The 9,531-nt window shown below is 47.2% G+C and overlaps 1 pseudogene; it reads right to left on the minus strand.

Moving 5' to 3' along the window:
• Positions 1 to 5,459: 5,459 nt before the first annotated feature.
• LOC101124314 (POU domain, class 5, transcription factor 1-like) lies at positions 5,460 to 7,832 on the minus strand (annotated as a pseudogene).
• Between the last annotated feature and the right edge of the window lie 1,699 nt (positions 7,833 to 9,531).

Genomic DNA, 9,531 nt, shown 5'->3' on the forward strand with positions numbered 1-9,531 from the left:
TACTAAAAACACAAAAAGTAGCCGGGCATAGTGACACATGCCTGTAATCCTGGCTACTCGGGAGGCTGAGTTAGGAGAATCTCTTGAAACTGGGAGGCGGAGGTTGCAGTGAGCTGAGATGGTGCCACTGCACTCCAGCCTGGGCAACAGAGTGAGACTCTGTCTGAGAAAGAAAAGAAAAGAAAAGAAAGCAAGGAGGGAAGGAGGGAGGGAGGGAGGGAGGGAAGGAAGGAAGGAAGGAAGGAAGAAAGGAAAGAGAGAGAGAGAGAAAGAAAGAAAGGAACCACGAAATAGCCAGGCAAGTCCAGGAGTGACAGGGCCAAGACCTTCCGCCACAGCTCCCATCAGACAACTAGCCATATCTCTGGAGGAGCCTCGGGAACCCTTGACTTTGGCAGGTAAGAATATTAACTTCCTTCTGGGCTGCTTATTCTGTTTTGGCCCATTATAATGGGCCTCTGTCACCTCAAAACTGTATGATCACAGGGTAGATGGACAAGCCCATAGACAGCATTTTACCTATCATCTAAGCTGTTCTTCAGGGACTTTGGTTTCCTCACACACCTTTCTTATCAGGCCTGGATGCTTCAGGACAGTTGCAGCAACTGCTCTTTTAGTAGATGAAACCAATAAACTGGCTTTAGGACAACATCTGGAGGTTTTAACCCCACACCAAGTACAAGGAGTCCTAGAAGCTAAAGGACACCAGTGGATGACAGGAGGACACTTATGGAAATATCAGGCTTTGTTGTTAGACACTCCTGATGTAACACTTAAAGTATGCCAGACTTGGAATCCAAACTCATCTTTGGAGAAATACACAGACCTGTCTCCTGTGTCCTTAAGCTTTGCAAAATAAACTTCTAAATTGATTGAGACTTGTCTCAAATACTTTTTGGTTCATACTTTCTTTATATGTCCCTTATTTACTCATTTCTTTTACTTCATTTCATAAATAATCTTTAAATAACCTTTGAATTAGACAAAAATTATTTTTTATTTATTTATTTATTTATTTTGAGATAGAGTCTTGCTCTGTCGCCCAGGCTGGAGTGCAGTGGCGCGATCTTGGCTCACTGCAACCTCCACCTCCTGGGTTCATGCCATTCTCCTGCCTCAGCCTCCCGAGTAGCTGGGACTACAGGCGCCCGCCACCACACCCGGCTAATTTTTTTTTATATTTTTAGTAGAGACGGGGTTTCACCGTGTTAGCCAGGATGGTCTCGATCTCCTGACCTCGTGATCCGCCCGCCTCAGCCTCCCAAAGTGCTGGGATTACAGGCTTGAGCCACTGCGCCCGGCTATTTTTCTTCAAATAAGAACACTTCTTTTTAGAAAAACGTTTTCCATTGAGCCTGGCGCAGTGGCTCACACCTGTAATCCCAGCACTTTGGGAGGCTGAGGCGGGCTGATCACCTGAGGTCAGGAGTTCAAGACCAGCCTGGGCAACATGGTGAATCCCCGTCTCTACTAAAAATACAAAAAATTAGCCAGGCGTGGTGGCATATGCCTGTAGTCCCAGCTACTCAGGAGGCTGAGGCAGGAGGATTGCTTGAACCCGGGAGGCAGAGGTTGTAGCGAGCTGAGATTGCGCCACTATACTCCAGCCTGGGCAACAGAGCAAAACTCCATCTCAAAAAAAAAAAAAAAAAAAGAACCTTAAAATTACATAAATGGGTTTTATTTCTATTTTTACCAATAACTCAGAACATGATGATCTCTTCTTTTTTTCATTCTTTTTTTTTTTTTTTTTGAGACAAAGTCTCACTCTTTCACCAGGCTGAAGTGCAGTGGTGTGATCTCGGCTCACTGCAACCTCTGCCTCCCGGGTTGAAGGGATTCTCATGCCTCAGCCTCCCAAGTTGCTAGGATTACAGGCGGCTGCCACCACGCCCGGCTTTTTGTTTTTTTTTTTAGTAGAGACAGGGTTTCACTATGTTGGCCAGGATGGTCTCTATCTCCTGACCTCAGGTGATCCACCCGCCTCAGCCTCCCAAAGTGCTGGGATTACAGGCATGAGCCACCACCCCTGGCCAAACATGATGACCTCTGAGCTCACTGTGTATGTGCTGCGTGTATATCTCCTTCTGCCTGCCCATGTCAGAGGTGGCTGTGACTTGCGTACTCTCCCAATCATATTTCCCCTCCACCTCTTCCCTCATACTGTCATGTCATTTTACTCACGTGATATGACTGGCTTCCTCCACATCATGTGACTGTAAAGCTAACATTTGCATTTTAAAGCCTTTATTTTTTAAGAGCAGTATTAGATTCACAGTAAAACTGAACAGAAGGTACAGAGAGTTCTCATATGCCTCCTGCCCCCACGTATGCACAGCCTTCCCCACTGTCCATATCCCCAGCAGAGTGGTGCATTTGTCACAGTGGATGACCCCACCCGGGCATATCATTGATCACTCAGAGTCCATAGTTTGCATGAGGCTCAGTCCTGGTGTTGGACAGTCTATGGGTTTGGACAAATGTATAATGACATACATCGTCCACCATTTTAGCATTACACAGTATTTTCACTGCCCTAAAAGTCCTCTGTGTTCTGCCTATTCATCCATTCTTCCACCTCACCTCGCTTTAGCCCCCGGAACCCACTGATCTTTTTTTTTTTTTTTTTTTTTTTTGAGATAGTCTCCCTCCTGTCCCACAGGCCGGAGAGCAGTGGTGCGATCTCGGCTCACTGCAGCCTCCACCACCTGGGTTCAAGGGATTCTCCTTCTTCAGCCTCTCGAGTAACTGGGATTACAGGTGTGTGCCACCACGACCAGCTAATTTTTGTATTTTTACTAGAGATGGAGTTTTGCCATGTTGGCCAGGCTGGTCTCAAACTCCTGACCTCAGGTGATCCACCCACCTTGGCCTCCCAAAGTGCTAGGATTACAGGCGTGAGCCACCATGCCCGGCCCACTGATCTTTTTACTGTCCCCATAATTTATGCCATTTCCAGAATGTCATATAGTTGGAATAATACAGTATGTAGGCTTTTCAGATCGTCTTCTTTCACTTAGTAATGTGCACTTAAGTTTCCTTGGTCAGGAGTGGTGGTCCACGCTTGTAATGCCAGCACTTTGGGAGACTGAGGTGGGGAGATTTCTTGAACCCAGGAGTTCAAGACTAACCTGGGCAAGATAGTGAGGCCCAGGTTCTACCAAAAAAAATTTTTTTTAAATTATGTGGGCATGGTGGCAAATCTGTAGTCCCAGCTACTTGGGAGGTTGAACCAGAAGGACTGCTTGTGTCCAGGAGGTTGAGGCTGCAGTGAGATGTGATGGCACCACTGCACTCCAGCTTGGGTGACAGAGCAAGACCCTGTCTAAAAAAAAAAAAAAAATGCTTCTATGTCTTTTGGTTTTAGCACTAAATAACATTACATTGGATTTTCCACAGGAACTTATCCATTCACCTACTGAAAGACATCGGTTGCTTCCAAGTTTTGGCAATTATGAATAAATGAATACACATCCATGTGCAGGTTTTTGTGTGACACAAATTTTCAACTCCTTTGGGTGAATACCAAGGAGTACAATTGTATGAATTGTATGGTAAGGGTATGTTTAGTTTAGTATGAAACTGCCAAACTGTCTTCCAAAGTGGCTGTGCCATTTTACATTCCCATCAACAACGAATGAGAGTTAATGTTGCTCCACATCCTCGTCAGCACTTGGGCCATTCTGATAGGTGTCCAGTGGTATCTCATTGTTTTAATTTGCATTCCCCTGATGATAGATGATAGGAAGGATCTTTTCTTCTGCTTGATTTGCTGTCTGTAGACCTTCTTTGCTAAGGTGTCTATTAAGGTCTTTAGCGCACTTTTTTTTTTTTTGAGACAAGGTCTCGCTCTGTCACCCAGGCTGGAGTGCAGGGGCACTCATTGCAACCTCCAGCTTCCGGGCTCACAAGATCCTCCCACCTCAGCCTCCCCAGTAGCTGGGACTACAGGGGAGTCCCACCCAGCTACATATATACCCACCACACCCAGCTACATATATACATATATATATATATATATATATATATTTTGTTGTTGTTGTTGTTTGTTTGTTTGTTTGTTTTTGAGACAGAGTCTTGCTCTGTCACCAAGGCTGGATGCAGTGGTGTGATCTAAGCTCACTGCAACCTCCGCCTCCCAGGTTCAAGCGATTCTCCTGCCTCAGCCTCCTGAGTAGCTGGGATTACAGACACATGCCACCACGTCCAGCTAATTTTTGTATTTTTAGTAGAGATGAGGTTTCACCACGTTTGCCAAGCTAGTCTCGAACTCCTGACCTCAAGTGATCCGCCCACCTCGGTCTCCCAAAGTGCTGGGATTACAGGCGTGAGCCACTGTGCCCAGCTAATTTTTGTATTTTTTGTAGAGATGGGGTTTCACCATGTTGCCCAGGTTGGTCTCAAACTCCTAGGCTCAAGTGATCCTCCTGCCTCAGCCTCCCAAAATGCTGGGATTATAGGCATAAGCCACTGTGCCCAGCTAGCTAACTTTTGTTTTGAGACAGAATCTCACTATGTTGCCCAGGCTGGAGTGCAGTGGTGATTCATAGGCACTATCCCACTACTGATCAGCACAGGAGTTTCGACCTGCTCCATTTCTGACCTGGGCCTATTCACCCCACCTAAGGCAGCCTAGTGGTCTCTGGCTTCTAAGAGGGCATCACTTTTTTTTTTTTTTTTTTTTTTGAGACAGAGTCTAGCTCTTGTTGCCCAGGCTGGAGTGCAATGGTGTGATCTCGGCTCACCGCAACCTCCGCCTCCCGGGTTCAAGCAATTCTCCTGCCTCAGCCTCCTTAGTAGCTGGGCCTACAGGCTTGCACCATTATACTCGGCCAATATTTTGTATTTTTTGTAGAGATAGGGTTTCACCATGTTGGCCAGGCTGGTCTCGAACTCCTGGCCTCAGGTGATCTTCCCGCCTTGGCCTCCCAAAGTGCTGGGATTACAGGCATGAGCCACCGCGCTGGAGTGCAGTGGCACAATCTTGGCTCACTCAACCTCCGCTTCCTGGGTTCAAGTGATTCTCCTGTCGCAGCCTCCTGAGTAGCTGGGACTACAGGCACGTGGCACCACGCCCAGCTAATTTTTCTATTTTTAGTAGAGATGGGGTTTCACCATATTGGCCAGAATGATCTCAATCTTTTGACCTCGTGATCTGCCCACCTCGGCCTCCCAAAGTGCTGGGATTACAGGCGTGAGCCACCACGCCCGGCCTTATTTTATTTATTTTTTACTGTGTCCCAGGTTTCTTTAAGAACAAAGTGATACATGATGTAGGGATTAAAATCAAAAGCATCATTGAACTTCACCTCCCCTCCAACCAGTTGTCCCAAAACCCCCTGCCCCCACCCTTTGTGTGCCCAATTCCTTCCTTAGTGAATGAAGAACTTAAGCCCAAAAGCCCTGGCACAAACTCCAGGTTCTCCTCCCCTAGCTTCTTCCCTTCCTCTGTCCCCCATTCCTAGAAGGGCAGGCACCTCAGTTTCAATTCATGGCAGGGCCAAGTGGCAACAGAGACGGGGTAAAGGCTTCCCCTCACAGCATAGTGAAGTGCGGGCTCCCATAGCCTGGGGTATCAAAATGGGGCCCTGGGGCTGGAGGAAAGAACACTGGCCCCCTGATAAGGGAGACCCAGCAGCCTGAAAATCCTCTCGTAGTGCATAGTCATTGCTTCATCACTTACCCTTCTGGCGCCAGTTACAGAACCACACTGGGGCCACATCCTCTCCAGCCTAACCTGGAGATCTGCTGCAGTGTGGGTTTGTGGGCGCACTGGCTGATGTGGCTGATCTGCTGGGCAATGTGGCTAATCTGCTGTAGTGTGGGTTTCAGGCACTGCAGGAACAAGTTCTCCAGCTTGCCTCTCACTCGGTTCTTGCTCTTTTTTTTTTTTTTTTTGAGATGGAGTCTCGCTCTGTCGCCCAGGCTGGAGTGCAGTGGCACGATCTCTGCTCACTGCAAGCTCCGCCTTCCGGGTTCAAGCAATTCTCCCGCCTCAGCCTCCTGAGTAGCTGGGACTACAGGCGCCCGTGACCACACCCAGCTAATTTTTTTTTGTATTTTTAGTAGAGACAGGGTTTCACTTTGTCAGCCAGGATGGTCTCGATCTCCTGACTTCGTGATCCTCCCGCCTCGGCCTCCCAAAGTGCTGGGATTACAGGTGTGAGCCACCGCGATTGGCCCGTGTTCTTGTTCTTTCGGCCTGCCTGAGGGTCTCTGCTTTGCATATCTCCTGAAGATCTTCATTGTTGGCTGCTTCCTCCACCCACCTCTGCAGCAAGGGAGGCAGCTTACACATGTTCTTGAAACTGAGCTGCAGAGCCTCAAAGCAGCTGATGGTCATTTGGCTGAACACCTTCCCAAATAGAACCCCCAGAGGCTGGGCGTGGTGGCTCACTTCTGTAATCCTAGCACTTTGGGAGGCCAAGGTGGGAAGTCAGAAGTTCAAGACCAGCCTGGCCTGTAACATGGAGAAACCCCGTCTCTACTAAAAATACAAAAATTAGCTGGGCATAGTGGCACATGCATGTAATCCCAGCTACTTGGGAGGCTGAGGCACGAGAATCGCTTGAACCCGGGAGGCAGAGTGAAACACCTAACCTTGTTTTTACTCTAACTCGTTACTTTGAATTTTATCCTGCTTGTCTCTTTAATCACCTAGCCTTGCTTCTCATGTAAATAAGACTCTCTCTAGGTGGGAAAGCCAGACAAACTCCAATTGACCCCTTAATTTACAAGACACTAAGGGCTCCTTACCCAACCCCCTTCCGCAAGAAGTTAACCTGTGTAAGCAGATCCTCAGCATTTCAAAGTAGCCCAATTAACTGATAAGGTACTAGCACCAACAATGTATGAAGCTCCCAGGATTTTTCTCAAAGAGATAACAACATAAAGCCTTGAGTTCCTGTCCAGCATACCCCCATATCTAATTATAATGAAAGATTTAAAGCCTTGCATCTGGTACCGTTGCTCTTCTTGTAACCATTTGTCTTTTAAATTGTTTATCTCTTTGTAACCATTTTTTTTTATTCTTGCATGTTTTTACTTCTGTAGAATTATTGCATTTGAGTTCCCCTCCCCTTCCTAAACCTAGGTATAAAAGTTAATCAACCCCCTTTCTCGGGGCCAAGAGAATTTTGAGCGTTAGCCGTCTCTTTGGCCGCCGGCTTAATAAAGGACTCTTAATTAGTCTCAAAGTGCGGCATTCTCTCTAACACCCCTGGGCACAACAAGAGGTTGCGGTGAGCAAAGGTCACGCCACTGCACTCCAGCCTGGGCGACAGAGTGAGACCCTGTCTCAAAAATAAATAAATAAATAAATAAATAAATAAATAAATAAATAAACAAACATTTAAAAAAAGAGCCCCCAGGGTGAGCCCCACACGGGCCTGGATATATCCCAGGGTGATCTTCTTCTGCTTCAGGAGCTTGGCAAATTACAGAGCTTTGATGTCCTGGGACTCGTTGAGGTTTTGCTCCAGCTTCTCCTTCTCTAGCTTCATGGCACCAGCTGGGGCAGTGCAAGGCTCCAGGGAGGCCCCTCACAGTTGCTCTCCACCCGGCTCCTGCCTCGCCCTCAGGCTGAGAGGTCTTCAAGCCACCTTGGGGCACTAGCCCCACTCCAACCGGAGACCCACAGTATACCATCTGCCCACGGAACTCATGCAGTGGGGGGCACGGGAGAAACCCCCACATCTCAGAGCCTGGCCCAACACCCGGCCCAATTCCTGCCTTGGAAGCTTAGCCAAGTCCAGCTCCCGCCCCGCTGACCCATTACCTCCACCACCTGGAAGGGGCAAGAAGGTGAAATCCAAAGCCAGGTGTCCCACCATGGGGAAGGAAGGCTCCCCAAGCCAGGGATCTGGTGAAATGAGGCAAAAAGTTTTTAAATTTTTAAAAAAGTTGTTTTAGAAATGGGGTCTTGCTATGTTGCCCAGGCTGGAGTGCAGTGGCTATTCACAGGCATGATCATGGCTCATTACAGCCTGGAACTCCTGGGCTCAAGCGATCCTCCTGCCTCAGCCTTCTGAGTAGGTGGGACTACAGGCATGTGCCACTGTGACCTTCTAAGGCTTTTGAAATTTTAAAAAGAGTCTGCATTCCTGACAACACACCAATGCCCCATACAAGACTCAGATGTGCCTGCCCTTATTGCTACTTATTGCTTGAGACAGATTAACCCTTGTCTGTTTAAGCCACTATAGAAGGCTACATTGTTATTTGCAATGTAATTTGCATTGTTATTTGCACTATAGAAGGCTACATTGTTATCTGCAGCCAAACACAGTCATAATTATAATTATATGTGATAAATCTTGGAGCTTATTCCACAACAGTACTACTTTATTTTGTGGGAGGGGCTGCATAGAATTCCTGTTAAACAAATGTGTCTTTTTTTTTTTTGAGATGTGGTGTCATCCTGTCACCCAGGTTGGAGTGCAGTAGTGCGATCTCCACTCACTGCAACCTCCGCCTCTGCAGCTCAAGTGATCCTCCTGCCTCAGCCTCCTGAGTAGCTGGGACTACAGGTGCCTGCCACCACGCCCAGCTCATTTTTGTATTTTTTGTAGAGACAGCGTTTCACCATGTTGCTCAGGCTTGATGTGTCATTTTTCAAAAATCAAGCCAGTCCCCTATTTATGAACAATTAGTTTGCTTCCATGCTTTTGCCATTCAAACAGCCCTCAACTGTACCTCTTTCTACATTTGTCTGTGCACATGGGGGAATACATATGTAAGATAGTTTCCTTGGCCCTGAAGTGCTTAATCAAAGGATTGGTACAAAGGATTAATGTTACGTTAACAGATATGCCAGCTTGCCTCCTCATGGAGTTGTAAAAATGTACACTCCCACTTGTAGGTATCACAGCCCGCTTTCCCCAGCCTTGCAAACACAGTGTCCCATCACAAGTCATGCTGAATGCTAGTATAGGACACCAAATCTCTCTTTCCTCCTAACAACCAGGCTAGGCAGCCAGGACAGGGATTCCTATTTACTACACTCTGGTTTTATAGGTAAGTAAACAGATTCCCAAGGATAAGGAACCTACTTTTCCCAACCTCAGCCTGAATTTCTGGAATTAATACCTTCTAAGAATAGATATGAATGTGTAGTGTTGTAGCAGTAGCAGTAGTACTTAATAGCAGTACTAGTAGTGTAGTACCATCATCCCCATTCCCCATTCCTCAAGCTGGAAGCCATTCTTTTCTTCACTTCTGGTGGAGATGGGGACAAAAGCTTTGTTTCTTTTTTTTTTTTTTTTTGAGACGGAGTCTCGCTCTGCCACCCACGTTGGAGCACAGTGGCAGGATCTCGGCTCACTGCAACCTCCACCTCCCGGGTTCAAGCAATTCTCCTGCCTCAGCCTCCAAATTAGCTGGGATTACAGGCCTGCACCACCACGCCCGGTTAATTTTTGTTTTGTTTTGTTTTTTGAGACAGAGTCTGGCTCTGTCGCCCAGGCTGGAGTGGAGTAGCACAATCTCAGCTCACTGCAACCTCCATCCCCCTAGTTCAAGCGATTCTCCTGC

Source organism: Gorilla gorilla, chromosome 2, assembly GCF_029281585.2.
Source record: "Gorilla gorilla gorilla isolate KB3781 chromosome 2, NHGRI_mGorGor1-v2.1_pri, whole genome shotgun sequence".
Classification (NCBI taxonomy): domain Eukaryota; kingdom Metazoa; phylum Chordata; class Mammalia; order Primates; family Hominidae; genus Gorilla; species Gorilla gorilla.